This window comes from Megalobrama amblycephala, linkage group LG14 (genome assembly GCF_018812025.1).
Source record: "Megalobrama amblycephala isolate DHTTF-2021 linkage group LG14, ASM1881202v1, whole genome shotgun sequence".
In the NCBI taxonomy this organism is placed as follows: domain Eukaryota; kingdom Metazoa; phylum Chordata; class Actinopteri; order Cypriniformes; family Xenocyprididae; genus Megalobrama; species Megalobrama amblycephala.
Genome location: NC_063057.1, coordinates 16,139,229 through 16,157,108, shown reverse-complemented (window position 1 = coordinate 16,157,108; position 17,880 = coordinate 16,139,229). Strand labels below are relative to the sequence as shown.

General features: G+C 35.8%; 1 long non-coding RNA gene across 3 annotated transcripts in view; it reads right to left on the bottom strand.

Moving 5' to 3' along the window:
- Positions 1-16,813, bottom strand: part of LOC125244708 — a 92,203-nt gene extending 75,390 nt beyond the window's left edge. For 2 of the 3 annotated variants that reach the window (XR_007179364.1, XR_007179363.1), the window contains exons 1-4: positions 16,015-16,813; positions 13,759-13,799; positions 7,366-7,519; positions 4,853-4,939 (exon numbers count right to left, since the gene is read on the bottom strand). This is a non-coding gene — a long non-coding RNA (uncharacterized LOC125244708). The remainder of the gene's footprint in view (positions 1-4,852; positions 4,940-7,365; positions 7,520-13,758; positions 13,800-16,014) is intronic. The other variant, XR_007179362.1, reaches the window with a different exon arrangement.
- Positions 16,814-17,880: the final 1,067 nt, after the last annotated feature.

Here is a 17,880-nt window from a genome sequence, read left to right as displayed (position 1 = left end):
TGAGCCTTTCAAAGATTTTACGGCGAGTGCAAAATATTATGAAATGTGTTAAATAAAAGAAATGCAATAAAAAAGGAAACTTTGCAAAAGCCTTTGTGCTCCCTACAGCCTAGTAAACATCTAATGCCAACCTGCAATGTTCTGGCAGAAAAGGGAACTTAAATATACAATCTAGTTTAATTTAAAGGGGTATTCTCAAAACATTGGTCAATGACAAATAAGGGAGTCCAAGATAAAGAAAAGGTTGGTTTCATGTGGTTCTGAAAAATGAAAAAGTTTCAATTTAATAACTGTCATGTGATATAACCCTTAAGTAAAAAAGTAATAAGATATTACATCTTAATCTTTTTACAAAAAGTTTTTAAATATATTTTCTATGTACAACTTTTTTTTCCTTTTTTTTTTTTTTTCAATAAATATTACTTTTTTGGGGGCGGTTATACCATAGTCATATTCGACATTTTATGTCTTGTGCTTAACCTTGCTGTGACACAGGCCAAATTGTCTGATATTTTAAGAGACATTAAGGTTGATCTTAAACACTTAAGTGGGGTCCTGTATGTGTCCTTTCTATGAAATCCTTTGTTGTTGTTGTTTTATATATGTTGGTTGAACCAAATGACGTGGCAGACAAAATTTATTCAATATTTTAAAACTGCTTCACTGCTTCTTAGTTTTGTAAAAAATGATTACATTTTTTACATTACTTAAATAGATCTAGACATAATGCTCATTTAAATCACTGACCCAAATATTAAAATATGTTATGCTCTACATTAAATGCATCAAGGAAGATGAACATCTATCAACAGTTACTTTAATGCCCTGTTTACACCTGGTATTAAGATACATTTTGGTCAATCGGATCACAACTGATGATGCTAAATATGTGTGAACGGGGTCTAAAACATTTTTAGCTTGTCCACTTTCGACCACTTCTAGAGGTAGTCAAAAACGCATTGGACTGGATTGTGTTCATGTGGTCGAATGTGATCAAACAGCCACAAAAGACCACATATTCTCCGCCTACTGAGCTAATAAGAAAAACATTATGTGAAGCGCGCTAGCTAGACAGGATTTAAACTTTGTTGGCTAGAAACCCAAGTTTGGTTTGAAGATGAAAAATGTATCAAGCACAATGTTCTCTCACCATTCCTGATTTCTAACATGCACTCACTGTGTTCGGCATGGTCTTTCGCCTATCAGAGCATTAACGAAAGCTGCTGCTCTCTGATAAATTGCGTGACCAAAACACATCTTAATACCAGGTGTAAACATGGCCCAAGAGTAAAGAAGTGTTTAACTAGCTAAGTTCAAGGCCTGCCCTTCAATTCCATTATCTGAAATTTCATATGTTTGACTTAACAGTCAAAGCGTCCTTCACAGTTCCACAAATATGGCTTATCAGTATAAGCCCTTTCACTCTCACTCTCGGGAGCCGATCCATAGTAAACGCAGAAAAATGGATCCATGCCAGAGTCGGTCATTATGAACTTGTCTTCCTGACCTAGACTTTACATGGCTTGGCCCGATGAGCTGGATTTCCAATTAAAAATTGGAATTTTCATGGTAGGAATATGTGATTTTGATGGATGTATGGTCTGTTTCCCTTGAGGGAATGAAAAAGAAAGGACAATAACACTCTTTTTGGACTGACTATGAGGAGTCGATTTGCAGTTCATCTTGGTGTCACTTCACGTCACTTCCCATCTAACAACAGCTCATCATGATCCAGTTAGCAGACAACACCTGTGGTCTCCATTCAAAATATCAGCAAAGCAGAGTGGCAGTTTGCAAAACAGCTGTCTGAAACATTTTTCTTCAGTCATACAGTACAGTTGGCAGCAGTTACAAAAGCAGATAAACGAAATCAAAGATGATCTGAAAGATTACAAAAATTTAAAAACTCACAAAGAGAGTTTTAATTAAAAGATAATATTAAAAGTCTGGGATTCAACGTTAAATCTGGAAATAAATAGAAAGTTTTGAAAGTTTGAAAAATTCAAAACAAATAAATGTCATGACATGAAATGAAATAAAAACCACATTAACAGCTGGTCAGATGTTCTTGCCAACAGTGTAGCTCAAGATGCTCTTTGGAACATCTCAAATCATGATCATCAGGACTTTTCAAAAACTCATGGAGTTCATGCAGCTCGATTGCTGCTGTCATTAAAGCAAAAGTGGGGCAAACCAAATACTAAGAGATTAAATACAGACCCTCCAATCAACTGCAAACATAAAACAATATCCTGAGTGTGACAATTTAATGTTTAATATTTAAAGTCTTTGTTCCAAAACCTAGCATTTCCTTTAATCAAAGTAAAGAGGTAGGCAGGGGTTAAATGAAAAAGCAGCTCTTGTTCAAGCTCCCCTATTATCAGCCCTCCACCCACCTCGGTTGCACTTGAATCTTTTTGCCACGCGCTCGCGGTTTTTCCCTGCCAACTTTTTTTTTGTGTGCGTTCCTCCTCCTCTCTTTCTCCTCGCCTCAAACCTGTCAAATCCTATAAGCGAAAACATATTGAACACACACTATTTTCTTTCTTACTCCCCCCACCCACGACCCCGTTTTTCACGGGACTGATGGATTTTCAATCTCCGAAACATTTGTCTGCATGACATCACCCCTGGGTTTTAACTGCATTATTTCACCAGATACTGTACTGAGGAGAGAAACACTTTCATTACCTCCATAATTCACTTTGGAAAATGTTCCTCGGACGTCTCCTTTCTCTTTAGTTTAGCTGGTTATTACTACAGGAGCAAAACCCCCATCCTTATTTGTCACAATGGCATGCATTTAATTAACTGCCTCATAACGAACTGTGATTACAAAACACTGTGGAGGATGAGATTCCAGGATGCTGACCTTAATAGAACTGCAGTGCATGGTCATCAAATTCTACATGTCACATATCTCTCTCGAATGGTTAAACACATTAAACTCTACTGAGTAAACTGCATTAACTTTACACTATTTGAGCTATTATTTGAGCAGTTAACACTGCAGATACATTACCATTCAAAAGTATGGGGTCAGTCAGATTTTTTTATTATTATTCAATAAGGATGCATTAAATTGTTACAAAAGACTTTAAGATTTCAAATAAATGTTCTTTTTAAAAAAAAAAAAATTCATCAAAGAATCCTGAAAAATGTTATCATGGTTTTCACAAAAAATACTGAAATACTGAAAAAACTATTTTCAACATTGATAATAAGAAGAAATGTTTCTTTAGCACCAAATCAGCATATTAGAATGATTTCTGAAGGATCATGTGACACTAAAGACAGGATTAATGGCTGCTTAAAATTCAATTTTGCCATCACAGGAATAAATGATGATGGGCTTTTTTTATTATTTGGAGAGGACAGTAGAGAGCAGACAGGAAAGCATTGGGCAGAGAGAGGACCTCGAGAAGGGAATCGAACTCGGGTCGCAGTCGGTGCACTAACCACTAGGCTATCGGCGCCGACCATAAGACTTCTTTCAAAAATATTAAAACATCTTATCGACCCCAAACTTCTGAACAATATTATATACTGATCAGCCACAACATTGACAGGTGAAGTGAATAACACCGATTATATCATTACAATGGCAGTTCATGAAGAGTTTGTGCAGCTCGAGTGCTGCTTTTGCCGAAAAACTTAAGGCTGCTCATGATAGAAAGGTGTCAGAACACTCAAAGGCTGGGATATATTAGGCAGCAGGTGAATAGTCAGTTCTTGAATTTCATGTATGAGAAGCAGGAAAAAAAGGCAAGCGAAAAGAGTGACTTTGATAAGGGCCAAGTAGTGATGGCAAGATAACTGGGTCAGTGCATCTCCAAAACATCAAGTCATGTTGGGTGTTCCTGGCATGCTGTAGTTAGTATATATCTAAAGTAGTGCAAGAAAGGACAAGTGGTAAACCGACGTCAGAGTCATGGGCGCCCAAAGCTCATTGATGCACGTGCGGAGAGAAGGCTAGCCCATCTGGTCCAATCACACAGAAGAGCTACTGTAGCTCAAATTGCTGAAAAGCTTGCTCATTATTGAACACAGTGCATCCCAGTTTACTGCGTATGGGGCTGCATAGCCGAAGACCGGTCAGAGTGCCCATGATGACCCATGTTCACCACAGAAAGCACCAACAATGGGCACGTGAGCATCAGAACTGGACCATGGAGCAATGGAAGAAGGCTGCTTAGTCTGATGAATCATGTTTTCTGTTAGGTTAGGTGGATGGCAGTGTGCGCATGTGTCATTTATCTTGGGAAGAGATGGCAGCAGGATCCACTATGGGAAGATGGCAGGCCGGGGCAGGCAGTGCTGGGAAACCATGGGTCCTGGCATTCATGTGGATGTTACTTGAGAGTACCACCTACCTAAATATTGTTGCAGACCATGTACAACTCTTCATGGCAGTGGCCTCTTTCAGCAGGATAATGCACCCTTTCCACACTGCAAAAATTGTTCAGGAATGGTTTGAGGAACATGACACAGTGTTCAAGATGTTGCCTTGGCCTCCAATTTCCCCAGATCTCAATCCTATTGAGAACATCTATTGGATGCGCTGGACCAACAAATCCAATCCATGGAGGCAACTTGCAGGACTTAAAGAATCTGCTGCTAATGTCTTGATGCCAGATACTACAGGTCACATTCTGAGGTCTTGTGAAGTCCATGCCTCAACGTCAATATTTACATCAATATTCACATAGTGTGTGAGAAATAATTAAACTTTACAAAAGGTGGCTTTAGAAGTGTTGCATCTCACCAGTTGACAGCCTTACACTGACCCCAATGTGGATGAGGCTACAGTGAAAACATGCTTACAAAGAGAATAATCAAGGCAAATGCCTACCAGACTCTCTTCCAGACCTTCTTTCACCAGCCACAGAATTCACAGATGACGTAAATTAGAGATGTTGCTGTGGCCTCATTTGGAGTTCTAGAAACCAAAAGAAATTATGAGCTGTTATGAGAGCTGTTATACCTTCAGACATCATAAAAATACATTTGGTACAAATGAATTATTTCTGCAAAAAGGATTTATTTAACTTTAAAGGGGACCTATTAGGTCCCTTTTTACAAGATGTAATATAAGCCTCAGGTGTCCTCAGAATGTTTGAGCTCAAAATACACAGATCATTTATTATACCATGTTGTACTGTAAATCCCCGTTTTTAGTAGAAGGAAAAACATGCTGTTTTCGTGCATGTAACTTTAAAATGCAAATGAGCTGCTGCCCACCCCTCATCCAGAAGAGGGCGGAGCCTGTACAACTCATGCCTCGGATTCTCTTCCAAAAACTAAAACATCTGTTTGGTTTTGATTATCATCTCTATCGTGGTCACGCTCACGTGACATTGCAGTTCTTCATCAGCTTGAAAGTTTTATTATCTGCATGCATTTTTAAAGCCATGTCTATGGTTTTCTGAATGCACACATCTGAAGTACACGCACAAAAAGCTGGCTTCCAGATGGCATGTCTCGTGAGTATTAAAATATGTTCTCTTTCACGTCTTATTGTGCTTAAACTGTCAAATAAACACAAGGTTATGTCAAAAACACAAAGTTCACATAAACACAGTTAAGTATGTGAACGTAAACAGCAAGTAAAGAATTTGCGTGTGTATGTTCTGTGTATTAAAGTGAGAGCAGTCGGTGCCGATGGCCTCATGGGTAGCGCTCCGACATGTAGCACCAATGCGCTTGTGATCCGAGTTCGAGTCCCGGCTCGTGGTCCTTTCTTGATCCCCTCCCCCTCTCTCTCTCCCACTTCACTTCCTGTCTAATCACTGACCTATCCTAATAAAGGCAAAAATGCCAAAAATAAATCTTTAAAGGTGCCCTAGAATTAAAAACTGAATTTATCTTGGCATAGTCAAATAACAAGAGTTCAGTACATGGAAATGACATAAAGTGAGTCTCAAACTCCATTGTTTCCTCCTCCTTATATAAATCTCATTTGTTTAAAAGACATCCGAAGAACAGGCGAATCTCAACATAACACCGACTGTTACGTAACAGTCGGGGTTTACGCCCCCAATATTTGCATATGCCAGCCCATGTTCAAGGCATTACACATGGGCAGCCAGTATTAACGTCTGGATGTGCACAGCTGAATCATCAGACTAGGTAAGCAAGCAAGGACAACAGCGAAAAATGGCAAATGGAGCAATAATAACTGACATGATCCATGATATCATGATATTTTTAGTGATATTTGTAAATTGTCTTTCTAAATGTTTTGTTAACATGTTGCTAATGTACTGTTAAATGTGGTTAAAGTTACCATTGTTTCTTACTGTATTCACGGAGACAAGAGCCGTCGCTATTTTCATTTTTTCAACACTTGCAGTCTGTATAATTCATAAACACAACTTCACTCTTTATAAATCTCTCCAACAGTGTAGCATTAGCCGTTAGCCACTGAGCATAGCCTCAAACTCATTCAGAATCAAATGTAAACACCCAAATAAACACTGTACTTACACGATTAGACATGCTGCATGACGAACACTTTGTAAAGATCCATTTTGAGGGTTATATTAGCTGTGTGAACTTTGTTTATGCTGTTTAAGGCAAGCGCGAGCTCCATGGGCGGGGAGTGTGAGCATTTAAAGGGGCCACAGCATGAATCGGTGCATAGTTAATGATACCCCAAAATAGGCAGTTAAAAAAATTAATAAAAAAAAATCTACGGGGTATTTTGAGCTGAAACTTCACAGACACATTCAGGGGACACCTTAGACTTATATTATGTAAAAAAAAAAACATTCGATGGCACCTTTAAAGTGAAAGCAGTGTAATATACAGTACCTACTGTTATATAGGCTGTTAATTTGAATCAAACAAAATAAAAACAGAAAATCACTGACTGCTCTTGACTGAATAACTTTAGTAGCTTTAATAAGAATACTTTTTACTTGAATGCTGCTGTTAAATGCTCTGGTGAGGAGATAAACATGGCGGACTGTGTACAGATCACTCAGGGCTTTGTCCATGCTAATAGAACAGAGTCTGTCAGCAGTCGTGGGCGGGGCCTGAGCAATATGATGTCACATTGCACAGAAACTGCAAATGGCTTATTCCGAGACACTGCTTATGATTTATGGGTAGTAAAAAAAGGAGTGGGTGGTTGTGTACACACACTGCCGACACACATTTATGTTCAAATTTTGCATAATAGGTCCCCTTTAAAGGAAGCAAGCGTTGGCTGTGCCAAAGGTCCACTGGCTATAGAAATCACTGTAAACGGTTATAGTGAATAATTACTGTTTTATCAGTTTTGAAAAACACATCTGATTGGCTCATGGATGTGGGATGCCAGCAGACACAACACACAGCAGACTCAAGGTAAGCACATCTTACCCCAACATGTGCGACGGGTTATTAGAGGGAAGACAAAAAGCATGCTGAGAGACGTGGCAGGTCTGAAAGAGCCAGACAGAGCCAAGCGACGCCTGGTGATGACAGACAGCCTCACGCTCTTTAGTACCGATGTCACAGGACGTCTACAGCAGCACTTGAAGAGAAGTAAAGAGCAAACGTAAACACAAAAGTTAATACGCCTGGATAAGGGCTGTTAAACTTATATTTAAAAGGTAATGAGTAACTATTGAAGCTGATAAAGTGCTGCTTTAAATTAAATTTGGTCATAGTTACATTACTGGTATGGCTTTTACCCTCTAAGCCAAAAATCATCCCTAACCACCACAGCAATGACAAACAAATGTGGGAAAAACATGTTAAAATGGCTTATCAGCCATCATCAGGTGCCATGTAGTCTGGTGGTGTGTCACAAATACTTCTCTGATTCATTTGGTCACCCTTTTGTTGAATCTAGTGCATTGCTGAAATAACTCGATGGGATCAATCTCTCCGGGTGCCACACATTACTGCAGTCGACCTGTCTGATGGTAAAAGCGCTGCACTGTGGGTCACAAACCATTTTGGTCAATTGTTTTTTATTACTGAGAAGATGAGAGAAGCATATGGGAATTATAAGAGACTGCAATTGTCACTCATGGAGCGTTATAATTTTTCAAGCATTGTAAAGCAATCAGAGAGGCTGGGTTTTACAGGTCCGTCTTATTCACAAGTCTATAAATAAGCCTAGAAGACTTCCATGAAGTACAATAAATGAGACAAATAAAATAAAGCTTTACAGCTACAAATTAAAGCTAGTGTAAATATGACAAAACTTAAGTTCATAATAAATCACTAAACACGAAAAGTTAATAAAACAATTACAACATTATAAGGTGCAGTACAAAAAAATGGATATTCTTCTTGAGATTTGCTAAAGATTACATTTAACAGTGTTAAAATTATTAGTGCTTTTAAATAATAACTTTAAAGGGTTAGTTCATCCAAAAATTTAATTTCTGTCATTAATTACTCACCCACATGTTATTCTTCAGAACACAAATTAAGATATTTTTGATGAAATCTGAGTTTTTTTTTTCTTTTTTCTTTTTTATCTCCAATAGAAAGCAATGAAATAACCACATTCAAGGTCCAGAAAAGTAGTAAAGACATAGTTAAAACAGTCAGTGTGACTACAGTGGTTCAACCTTAATGTTATGAAGCAACGAGAATTCTTTTTATGTGCAAAAATAACAACTTTATTTAACAATTTCCTCTCTACCCTGTCATTCTCTTACGCAGTTTGCATTGAAGACACATTGCAGAACTTGCGTGTTCTATGTCAGAACGCCGACTCTGTACTGGCTGGCCCCTGTGTCAGCATCACACGCATGCGTCATAGTGTTCACGTGAACAGTGTCGGCCAATACTGAGCCGGCGTTCGGATGTAAACATGAAAGTGCTGCAGAGCATCAACTGCGTACGAGATTGACACGATAGAGAAGAAATTGTTAATTGTTTTGTTTTGTTTTTGCGCACAAAAAGTATTCTAAGGTTGAACCACAGTAGTCACATTGACTATTTTAACAATGTCTTTAATACCTTTCTGGACCTTGAATGTGGTAATTACGTTGCTTTCTATTGGAGATATAAAAAAACCCCTCAGATTTCATCAAAAATATCTTAATTTGTGTTCTAAAGATGAACGAAAGTCTTACAGGTTTGGAACAACATGAGGGTGAGTAATTAATGACAGAAATTCCATTTTTGGGAGAACTAACCCTTTTAAGTGAGTGTTAAATGAAAGCAAAGGTATTCTAAATGTGAAAATAGAGCAAATGAGCATGCACAATTAAAAATGCTATATTCAGTGTCGTTCTAATTATCTAAGACTATTAAAATATTAGTTAATATAGTAAATATTAATTAACATATTACAGTGTATTAAAAACAAGAATGTTAACTTGACAACTAACTGAAATAAAACAAGTTGAAGTATTAAAATGACTAAAACTAGAACTGAAATAAAAATGAATTAAAGCTAAATAGAAATATGAAACAAACATACAGTACAGTCCAAAAGTTTGGAACCACTAAGATTTTTAATGTTTTTAAAAGAAGTTTCGTCTGCTCACCAAGGCTACATTTATTTAATTAAAAATACAGTAAAAAACAGTAATATTGTGAAATATTATTACAATTTAAAATAACTGTGTACTATTTAAATATATTTGACAAAGTAATTTATTCCTGTGATGCAAAGCTGAATTTTCAGCATCGTTACTCCAGTCTTCAGTGTCACATGATCCTTCAGAAATCATTCTAATATGCTGATTTGCTGCTCAATAAACATTTATGATTATTTTCAATGTTGAAAACAGTTGTGTACTTTTTTTTTTCAGGATTCCTTGATGAATAGAAAGTTCAAAAGAACAGCATTTATCTGAAATACAAAGCTTCTGTAGCATTATACACTACCGTTCAAAAGTTTGGGGTCAGTAAGAATTTTTATTTTTATTTTTTTGAAAAGAAATTAAAGAAATGAATACTTTTATTCAGCAAGGATGCATTAAATCAATGGCAGTGGCAGTAAAGACATTTATAATGTTACAAAAGATTAGATTTCAGATAAACACTGTTCTTTTGAACTTTCTATTCATCAAATAATCCTGAAAAAAAATATTGTACACAAATATTTTGTACAATTGTACACATTAAATGTTTCTTGAGCAGCAGATCAGCATATTAGAATGATTTCTGAAGGATCATGTGACACTGAAGACTGGAGTAATGATGCTGAAAATTCAGCTTTGCGTCACAGGAATAAATTACTTTGTGAAATATATTCAAATAGTACACAGTTATTTTAAATTGTAATAATATTTCACAATATTACTGTTTTTTACTGTATTTTTAATTAAATAAATGTAGCCTTGGTGAGCAGACGAAACTTCTTTTAAAAACATTAAAAATCTTAGTGGTTCCAAACTTTTGGACTGTACTGTAAAAATAACAAAAGATACATAAACAATTACTAAACTCATAACAATTGCTAAAATGAAAAATATAAAATAAAAACAAAAGGCATTTCAAAATATTAGAACATACTATAATTATATATAATAAAATAATACCAAAAATATTGGCCGATAACAATAAAAAAACAAAACAAAAAAACAACAACTAACTTCAGCTAGTAACAGATAGCCTATGGTATTGATATATTGTGCTTTTCTAGTAGTCTAGTTAAAAATAAAGTACACTTACAGTATTATCAGTGGCTGGAAAAAAAGCTGTTTTATTTAACATGGAGCTGGGGGCCACAAATATCACATGACTATACAGAAAACACACTTTTACCATTTTAGCGTGCACAAAAAACAGCATTGAAAATGCATTGTCAGCGTCACTCTCAAAAGAGGTGGTGGATGCATCTCATCTGACATCTTCAGACCACACCGACCTCACATTTATGAGCATGCTTTCAGCTGCAGACCACACTTACTCAGAGGGACTTACTGGACCTCTTCACCTATACCCAGGTGGGCTGGGTAAGGTGAGACATTTCATCACTTTAAAAGAGGAGAGGGGGCAAATTTTATCAGCAGATCTGAGATCCAATGACAAGCAGTGGAGCGAGGCGGCTTGGGCATTGGCAAAGCACTCCTCACAGGCCTGATACTCCCTGGGGCTTCGCTCTCCATGTGTGGTCCCTCTCTGTTTCTCTCAGGGCTGTGTGCCTCCATGCACATGGACAATATGACAACACTGACGGACCAAGATGAGCCAAGACAAGAAAAACAATCAAGGGCTGTGAACTCGACTGTGAGAGCTGGATTTTCACTGCCCTCCACTCCCTCTCTGAAAGCGTCCCACAAACATGCGCATACACACAGGATCTTCTCTTTTTCTTCCACACTCGGTTCGGTAACGTAGCTTAATGGAACCATGGTAAAGATCCAGATAAAACATGCCCCCCTTCTTTTACGTCCTCCATATGCTTTGATTTCACTGCTCTGAAAGGAGGGAAAATGATTCATGCCGTTGGCGTGCACAGCGGAGCTGCAGCTGGACGCTGCACCTGCAACTCCCAAATCTGGGAAAACAAGCTCCCGGGAGCAGAAACGGGCCAGGCTTCACACACATATACATACAGAATCCCTCGTCACCATCTAAGGGCTAATTGATTTTTTGTATACAGAAACTCTTTCCATTGATACATTCATTAAAACAGCTATGTTGCCATCATCACCTCTGTGATTCAAGCCAGTAAAAAAAGCAATAAAGGCATTATTTTTCAAGAACCGGTACTCTATTGACTTTAGTGATGTTTTGGCTTTCATGATGACTTGTTGGACTGTTTATTAACTAAACTGGAATGTCAAAGCAGAACTAGATCAAAAGGCCACACTATTAAGAATCTTTACTGTTTTCTTTTGCCCTGTCCACAGGAGAGCCTCTAACTCATAACACTGTCCTGTGCGACCGTTGCCCCCAAAAGCGAATTATCCACAGTCTCTCTCACACACACGTACACACATTCCACAAGATGCCCCTGCACATACACAAACACACCAAGAATAATAACCCCATCACTTCTTGATGCTCACAGACCAGAGCTTTGAGATTTATGGGGTTTTTAGGAATCGGTATTACAGCATATTTTGTTGCACTGAATTTTAGAAAAAAAAGTCTTCAATGTTGCAAAATATCAGCAGTAATAATTAAGTGTACAAGCAGATTTTCCTTGAATTTCTTCATGACATCTACACCTCACTTGCCCTGTAAATTGACCTAAAATATTTGAAGATATTTAAAACACATAAAATGTGTATATGGATATTATGTTGCAAAAACATTTTGTTTTTAAGTTTTAAATATTTATTTATTCCTAAATTACTTGAGGTAACTGATATATGTAATTTTAACCCAAATTTAGAGAAAATTAATTGCTTAAATTATTTTTTTTAGAATTAATAATTAAATAATATGGGTATTATTTCATTGCATAGTGCACACACAGTCAAACCAAAAATTATTCAGACACTAGATATCATTTTTTCTTGTGGTTGCAGGACACTACAGTTCATTTATGTAAGTGAGGAAAGCAAAATAAAGTAAACTGTGACATATTACACTCAAAAATTATTCATACAGTGGACTACCAGTAAAACTGATAAAAATTTGGGACCAAAAATTATTCAGACTCTTTGACCTGACCATTTTTTGCTTAAGTGTTTTCTGACACAATTAAGATTAATGTTTTCTGACACAGTTTAACTCTCAGATCTTGTCATATTTTATTACTAAAGTGAATAAACTGTATTAATGAATGAAATGTTCAAGGTGTCTGAAAAATGTTTGGTTTGACTGTATAATAATAATAATTTATTATTATTACTCCCAAAAAAACAAGAATAAATGTGAGACAATATTTCTATATTTAAAAATGTTATGCTTGTTGCTTTAATATATGTAAGAGTGTGAGCTGCTGTTGTAATTGCACTAAAGATGGGTTAAAATTATTTATTACATTATCATTAATTGAATAATATGGCTATTATTTAATTGCAAAGTGCAAATCTAATAATAATACTAATTTATATAATTTTTTATTATTTATTAAAATACGATTTTTTATATTTAAGGATGTTTTCCTTGTCGCTATAATGAATTTCAGACATGTGAGCTGCTGTTGTAATTTTAACACACTCTGAAAAAAAACTTAAAAATAGGGCACAATGTACTGTATTAATTTGACAGGATTTTTCCTATTTATTACATGTGTTTTACCTGTATTTTAATATTGAACTTCACTGCGTTGTGTTTTAGGGTTAACAGAAATGTCCATAAAATTACTGGATAATGTCCTGGTAATTTTCTGCTCGTTTTTTTTTTTTTTTTTTTTTTTTTTTTTATAGTGCACATTTACTGTAAATAGGCATTACTTAATTGCTAAGTTATGCTTCCATGTGTCTCTGAGGGTTAAACATTGATTCATACACATAAGGGATTGTTACAGAACTTAAAAAGTACTTAAATCAGTGATATTTGCATGCCAAGCTATGACACAGGAAAACAGACACACAAGGACACTGACACACACACACACACACACACACACACACACACACACACACACACACACACACACTCTCACGCAAACTTGTGCAGCCTCTCTATTCACACACAAACAGCTGGGTGAGGAATGTGGGAAAAACATGCTCCCAGATCTGTTCTGAATAGTGCTAACTTTGCTGGTCACCCACTGCCACTTTGAAGCATTCAGAGGCACTCTTGATACTCCACAGACAGGCTTTAATGTGGGATTATGGAGTGCTGCTGGATGTTTGTATTGCTATGACCTTTGTCCTTTAGTGAAAGAGATTACTGTACCTTACGATGGTGCATTTGGCTCCATAACATGCATATGGTTCCTGTTTAAAAAAAAAACCAACAAAAAAAAAACATGAGATTTGTACATGACAAAAACATAACAATAAAAGACTGTTTGACCTTTATCTCACAGTTGGATCAAAAAACCTGTTTCAACAACAAGGATGGTGACAGACATAATGATATATCAACCTCAGGTTAGTCCTGACTAACACTGGCCACCCACATTCTTTACTAAATAAATACACCTGATAGCATCTAATAGCAGCTTGAGATTACAAAAGGGGCTGATTTGGTTTTGGAATGGAACAGTCCCTTCTCCCTGGTCGATTCATATTTTCCTGGGCTGCTCAGCTTCACTCCCTGACTCAGGCTGGGAGGGTCACACTTTGAGACCAAGGTTGTCAATAAAATACTCAGGGCCCGGGACCAAACTTTCATGTGTGAGCCGCCTTTCCCCCAGGGATTAAATGAAAAGGCTATGCTCATCAACAGTCCCGGGACAATGTTCTTGTTTGCGCCCTCCCCTGACTATAACCGCACATACAGTACAGTCCAAAAGTTTGGAACCACTAAGATTTTTAATGTTTTTAAAAGAAGTTTCGTCTGCTCACCAAGGCTACATTTATTTAATTAAAAATACAGTAAAAACCAGTAATATTGTGAAATATTATTACAATTTAAAATAACTGTTTTCTATTTGAATATATTTCACAAAGTAATTTATTCCTGTGATGCAAAGCTGAATTTTCAGCATCGTTACTCCAGTCTTCAGTGTCACATGATCCTTCAGAAATCATTCTAATATGCTGATTTGCTGCTCAAGAAACATTTAATGTGTACAATTGTACAAAATATTTGTGTACAATATTTTTTTTCAGGATTATTTGATGAATAGAAAGTTCAAAAGAACAGTGTTTATCTGAAATCTAATCTTTTGTAACATTATAAATGTCTTTACTGCCACTTTTGATTGATTTAATGCATCCTTGCTGAATAAAAGTATTCATTTCTTTAATTTCTTTTCAAAAAAATAAAAATAAAAATTCTTACTGACCCCAAACTTTTGAACGGTAGTGTATAATGCTACAGAAGCTTTGTATTTCAGATAAATGCTGTTCTTTTGAACTTTCTATTCATCAAGAAATCCTGAAAAAAAAAGTACACAACTGTTTTCAACATTGAAAATAATCATAAATGTTTATTGAGCAGCAAATCAGCATATTAGAATGATTTCTGAAGGATCATGTGACACTGAAGACTGGAGTAACGATGCTGAAAATTCAGCTTTGCATCACAGGAATAAATTACTTTGTCAAATATATTTAAATAGTACACAGTTATTTTAAATTGTGATAATATTTTACAATATTACTGTTTTTTACTGTATTTTTAATTAAATAAATGTAGCCTTGGTGAGCAGACGAAACTTCTTTTAAAAACATTAAAAATCTTAGTGGTTCCAAACTTTTGGACTGTACTGTAGCTATAGTACATTTGACTTGACTCATTTTTAATTTCCATCTGAAAGTTTGAAAATGCAGATATGTTACAAATGCCTTTAAGTTATTTAGGTGATTCGATTGGTCATCATGAACTAGCAAGAAAAACATGAATATTTTAAAAAATACACACACATATGAATATACTGTATATACACTGCCCTCCAAAAGTTTGGAAACGCCCTAGAAAAGTGGGGTTTTGGACAATATTGGCATAAATCCTTTTTAATTAGTGCATCATACAACTTCAGTAACCAGGCATCACAGCTGGCAAAGAGGCATGTCTGACTTTGACATGTATATAATGCCATTATTATGTAATCAAAATGAAAATTATTATTGCTGGTCTTCAATGATAATGTCAAGTTACTTTAATGTATTTGCACCAAAAAATTTTAAGGATTTATGCTGATATCGTCCAAAACCATACTTTGCCAGGGGTGTTTCCAAACTTTTGGAGGACAATGTATATATTATTTATTATTATTCATTAACATTTTAAAAATAAACACATATATAGACACTTTTATGAATAATAATAATACACAATTAATATTTGAAAACATATATTTACATTATTTGAAAAATTATTAAATAATATACAATTAATATTTTTAAAATACACACATTTATACTACTACTAATCATTATTTTAAAACATAGTAAAACAAAATGTTATTAATAAAAATTATAACTGTGCAAGTGTGCATGTCTATGTATTTTTATTTTATTATCCCAAAAACAACAGACTCACCAGTATTCATCTGGGCACTGTTACAGAAGAAAGGGGTCCAGGGGTATTTTAGGGTGCTATACATAAACTTGAAGGCACTGTGTGATGCTGACTGCCATGCTAAGCTGGACTGGTATAACGTGCCAGTTAAAAAAAAACTACATACAGCTGCTGCTCAGGCCAGAATTGACTTTGGCAAACCCTCTGAAACCTCAAGATCCTTAACAACTTATGTCCTTTCTGCCATCCAAGGCAAGCAGAGCCCTGTCAGAGTCATGTCAGGAAACCTCAAACCAGCACAGTGTATCAAAGAGGCCTGCAGGCACTTATGCCAGCGCCTCCTGCGACTAAATGAGCCAAGAAATAACAGTTTGGGCGATTTATGTCTTTTGCACGACCACAATACTAGGAAATGACATGAAATACTGTATAAATGCTTTTGCAGCACTAAACTTGGTGACAGTAGTGTCTACGTTGCTTGCACGCAAGCTAATGTTATCAATGTAGTAACGCACAAAGCATATGTTTGGCAACTAATGAAATGTAAATATAGAGGCACCTCTGCAGCGATGTTTTTATTTTATGCTACTAGCTTAATAAAAATAGACGCATCAATCTCATAGCCATTATTCACGCCGTTGTTACTTAAGACAGCTGTCTTAAAGCTGTCGTCTCTACGTTGTTTTAGACTTTTGTTCCATCCATATGGTGATAATTTAGCAAATACAGGTTTCTAAACACATAAATGTCGATTTGTTGTGAAATAAATGCTGCTAGTGACAGTTAGTGAAATCAGAAACGCCATAAACAACGTCGAAGGTTGAGCTCATGAATATTAATTAGATTACGTCGCCCAACGGTTTTCATTACGTGTTGAGTTACGTGATTACGTATATTAAGATTCATAAACCAGAACGCGTGGTCCAAATGTCACAATTAAAAATATTTCACGTTTAAACATTACTTTCAAATAAATTGAATGAATATTTTAAATTATATTCAAATAAAACATAATAATATGTCTGCTAAAATATAGGTATCTCAAGGTCAACTTCTGTCAAATGCTGCGTAAGAACAGCTTTGTTAATTTTTTTTTAAATCCAAAAACAGTACAATGTCTTAAAATCATGATTTGTTATTATTTTATCATGATTATTATCATTTATCATATCATTTAATGAATTAATGTGCATTGACAGCCCTAGTTTGTGTAAATGAAAAGGTCTGAACAAGCATTTTTGTTACTATTTTAGCTGAAGTAAAAGAGAAAAAATATATAACCTGTGCTCAGGTGTTAAAGGGTTAGTTCACCCAAAAATGAAAATTCTGTAATTTATTACTTACCCTCATGTCGTTCCACACCCGTAAGACCTTTGTTAATCTTCGGAACACAAATTAAGATATTTTTGATGAAATCCGATGGCTCCGTGAGGCCTACATAGACAGCAATGACATTTCCTCTCTCAAGATCCATTAATGAACTAAAAACATATTTAAATCAGTTCATGTGAGTACAGTGGTTCAACATTAATATTATAAAGCAACGAGAATATTGGTGAGCCAAAAAATAAATAAAAATAAATAATGACTTATTTAGTGATGGCCGATTTCAAAACACACCTTCAGGAAGCATTGGATCATAAATGAATCAGCGTGTCGAATCAGCTGTTCAGAGCGCCAAAGTCACGTGATTTCAGCCGTTGGCAGTTTGACATAGTCGTTATTTTGTTGTTTTTGGCGCTCCAAAAATATTCTCAGCTGATTCGACACGCTGATTCATTTATGATCCAATGCTTCCTGAAGCAGTGTTTTGAAATCGGCCATCACTAAATAAGTCATTATTTATTTATTTATTTATTTTTTTGGCGCACCAATATTCTCGTCGCT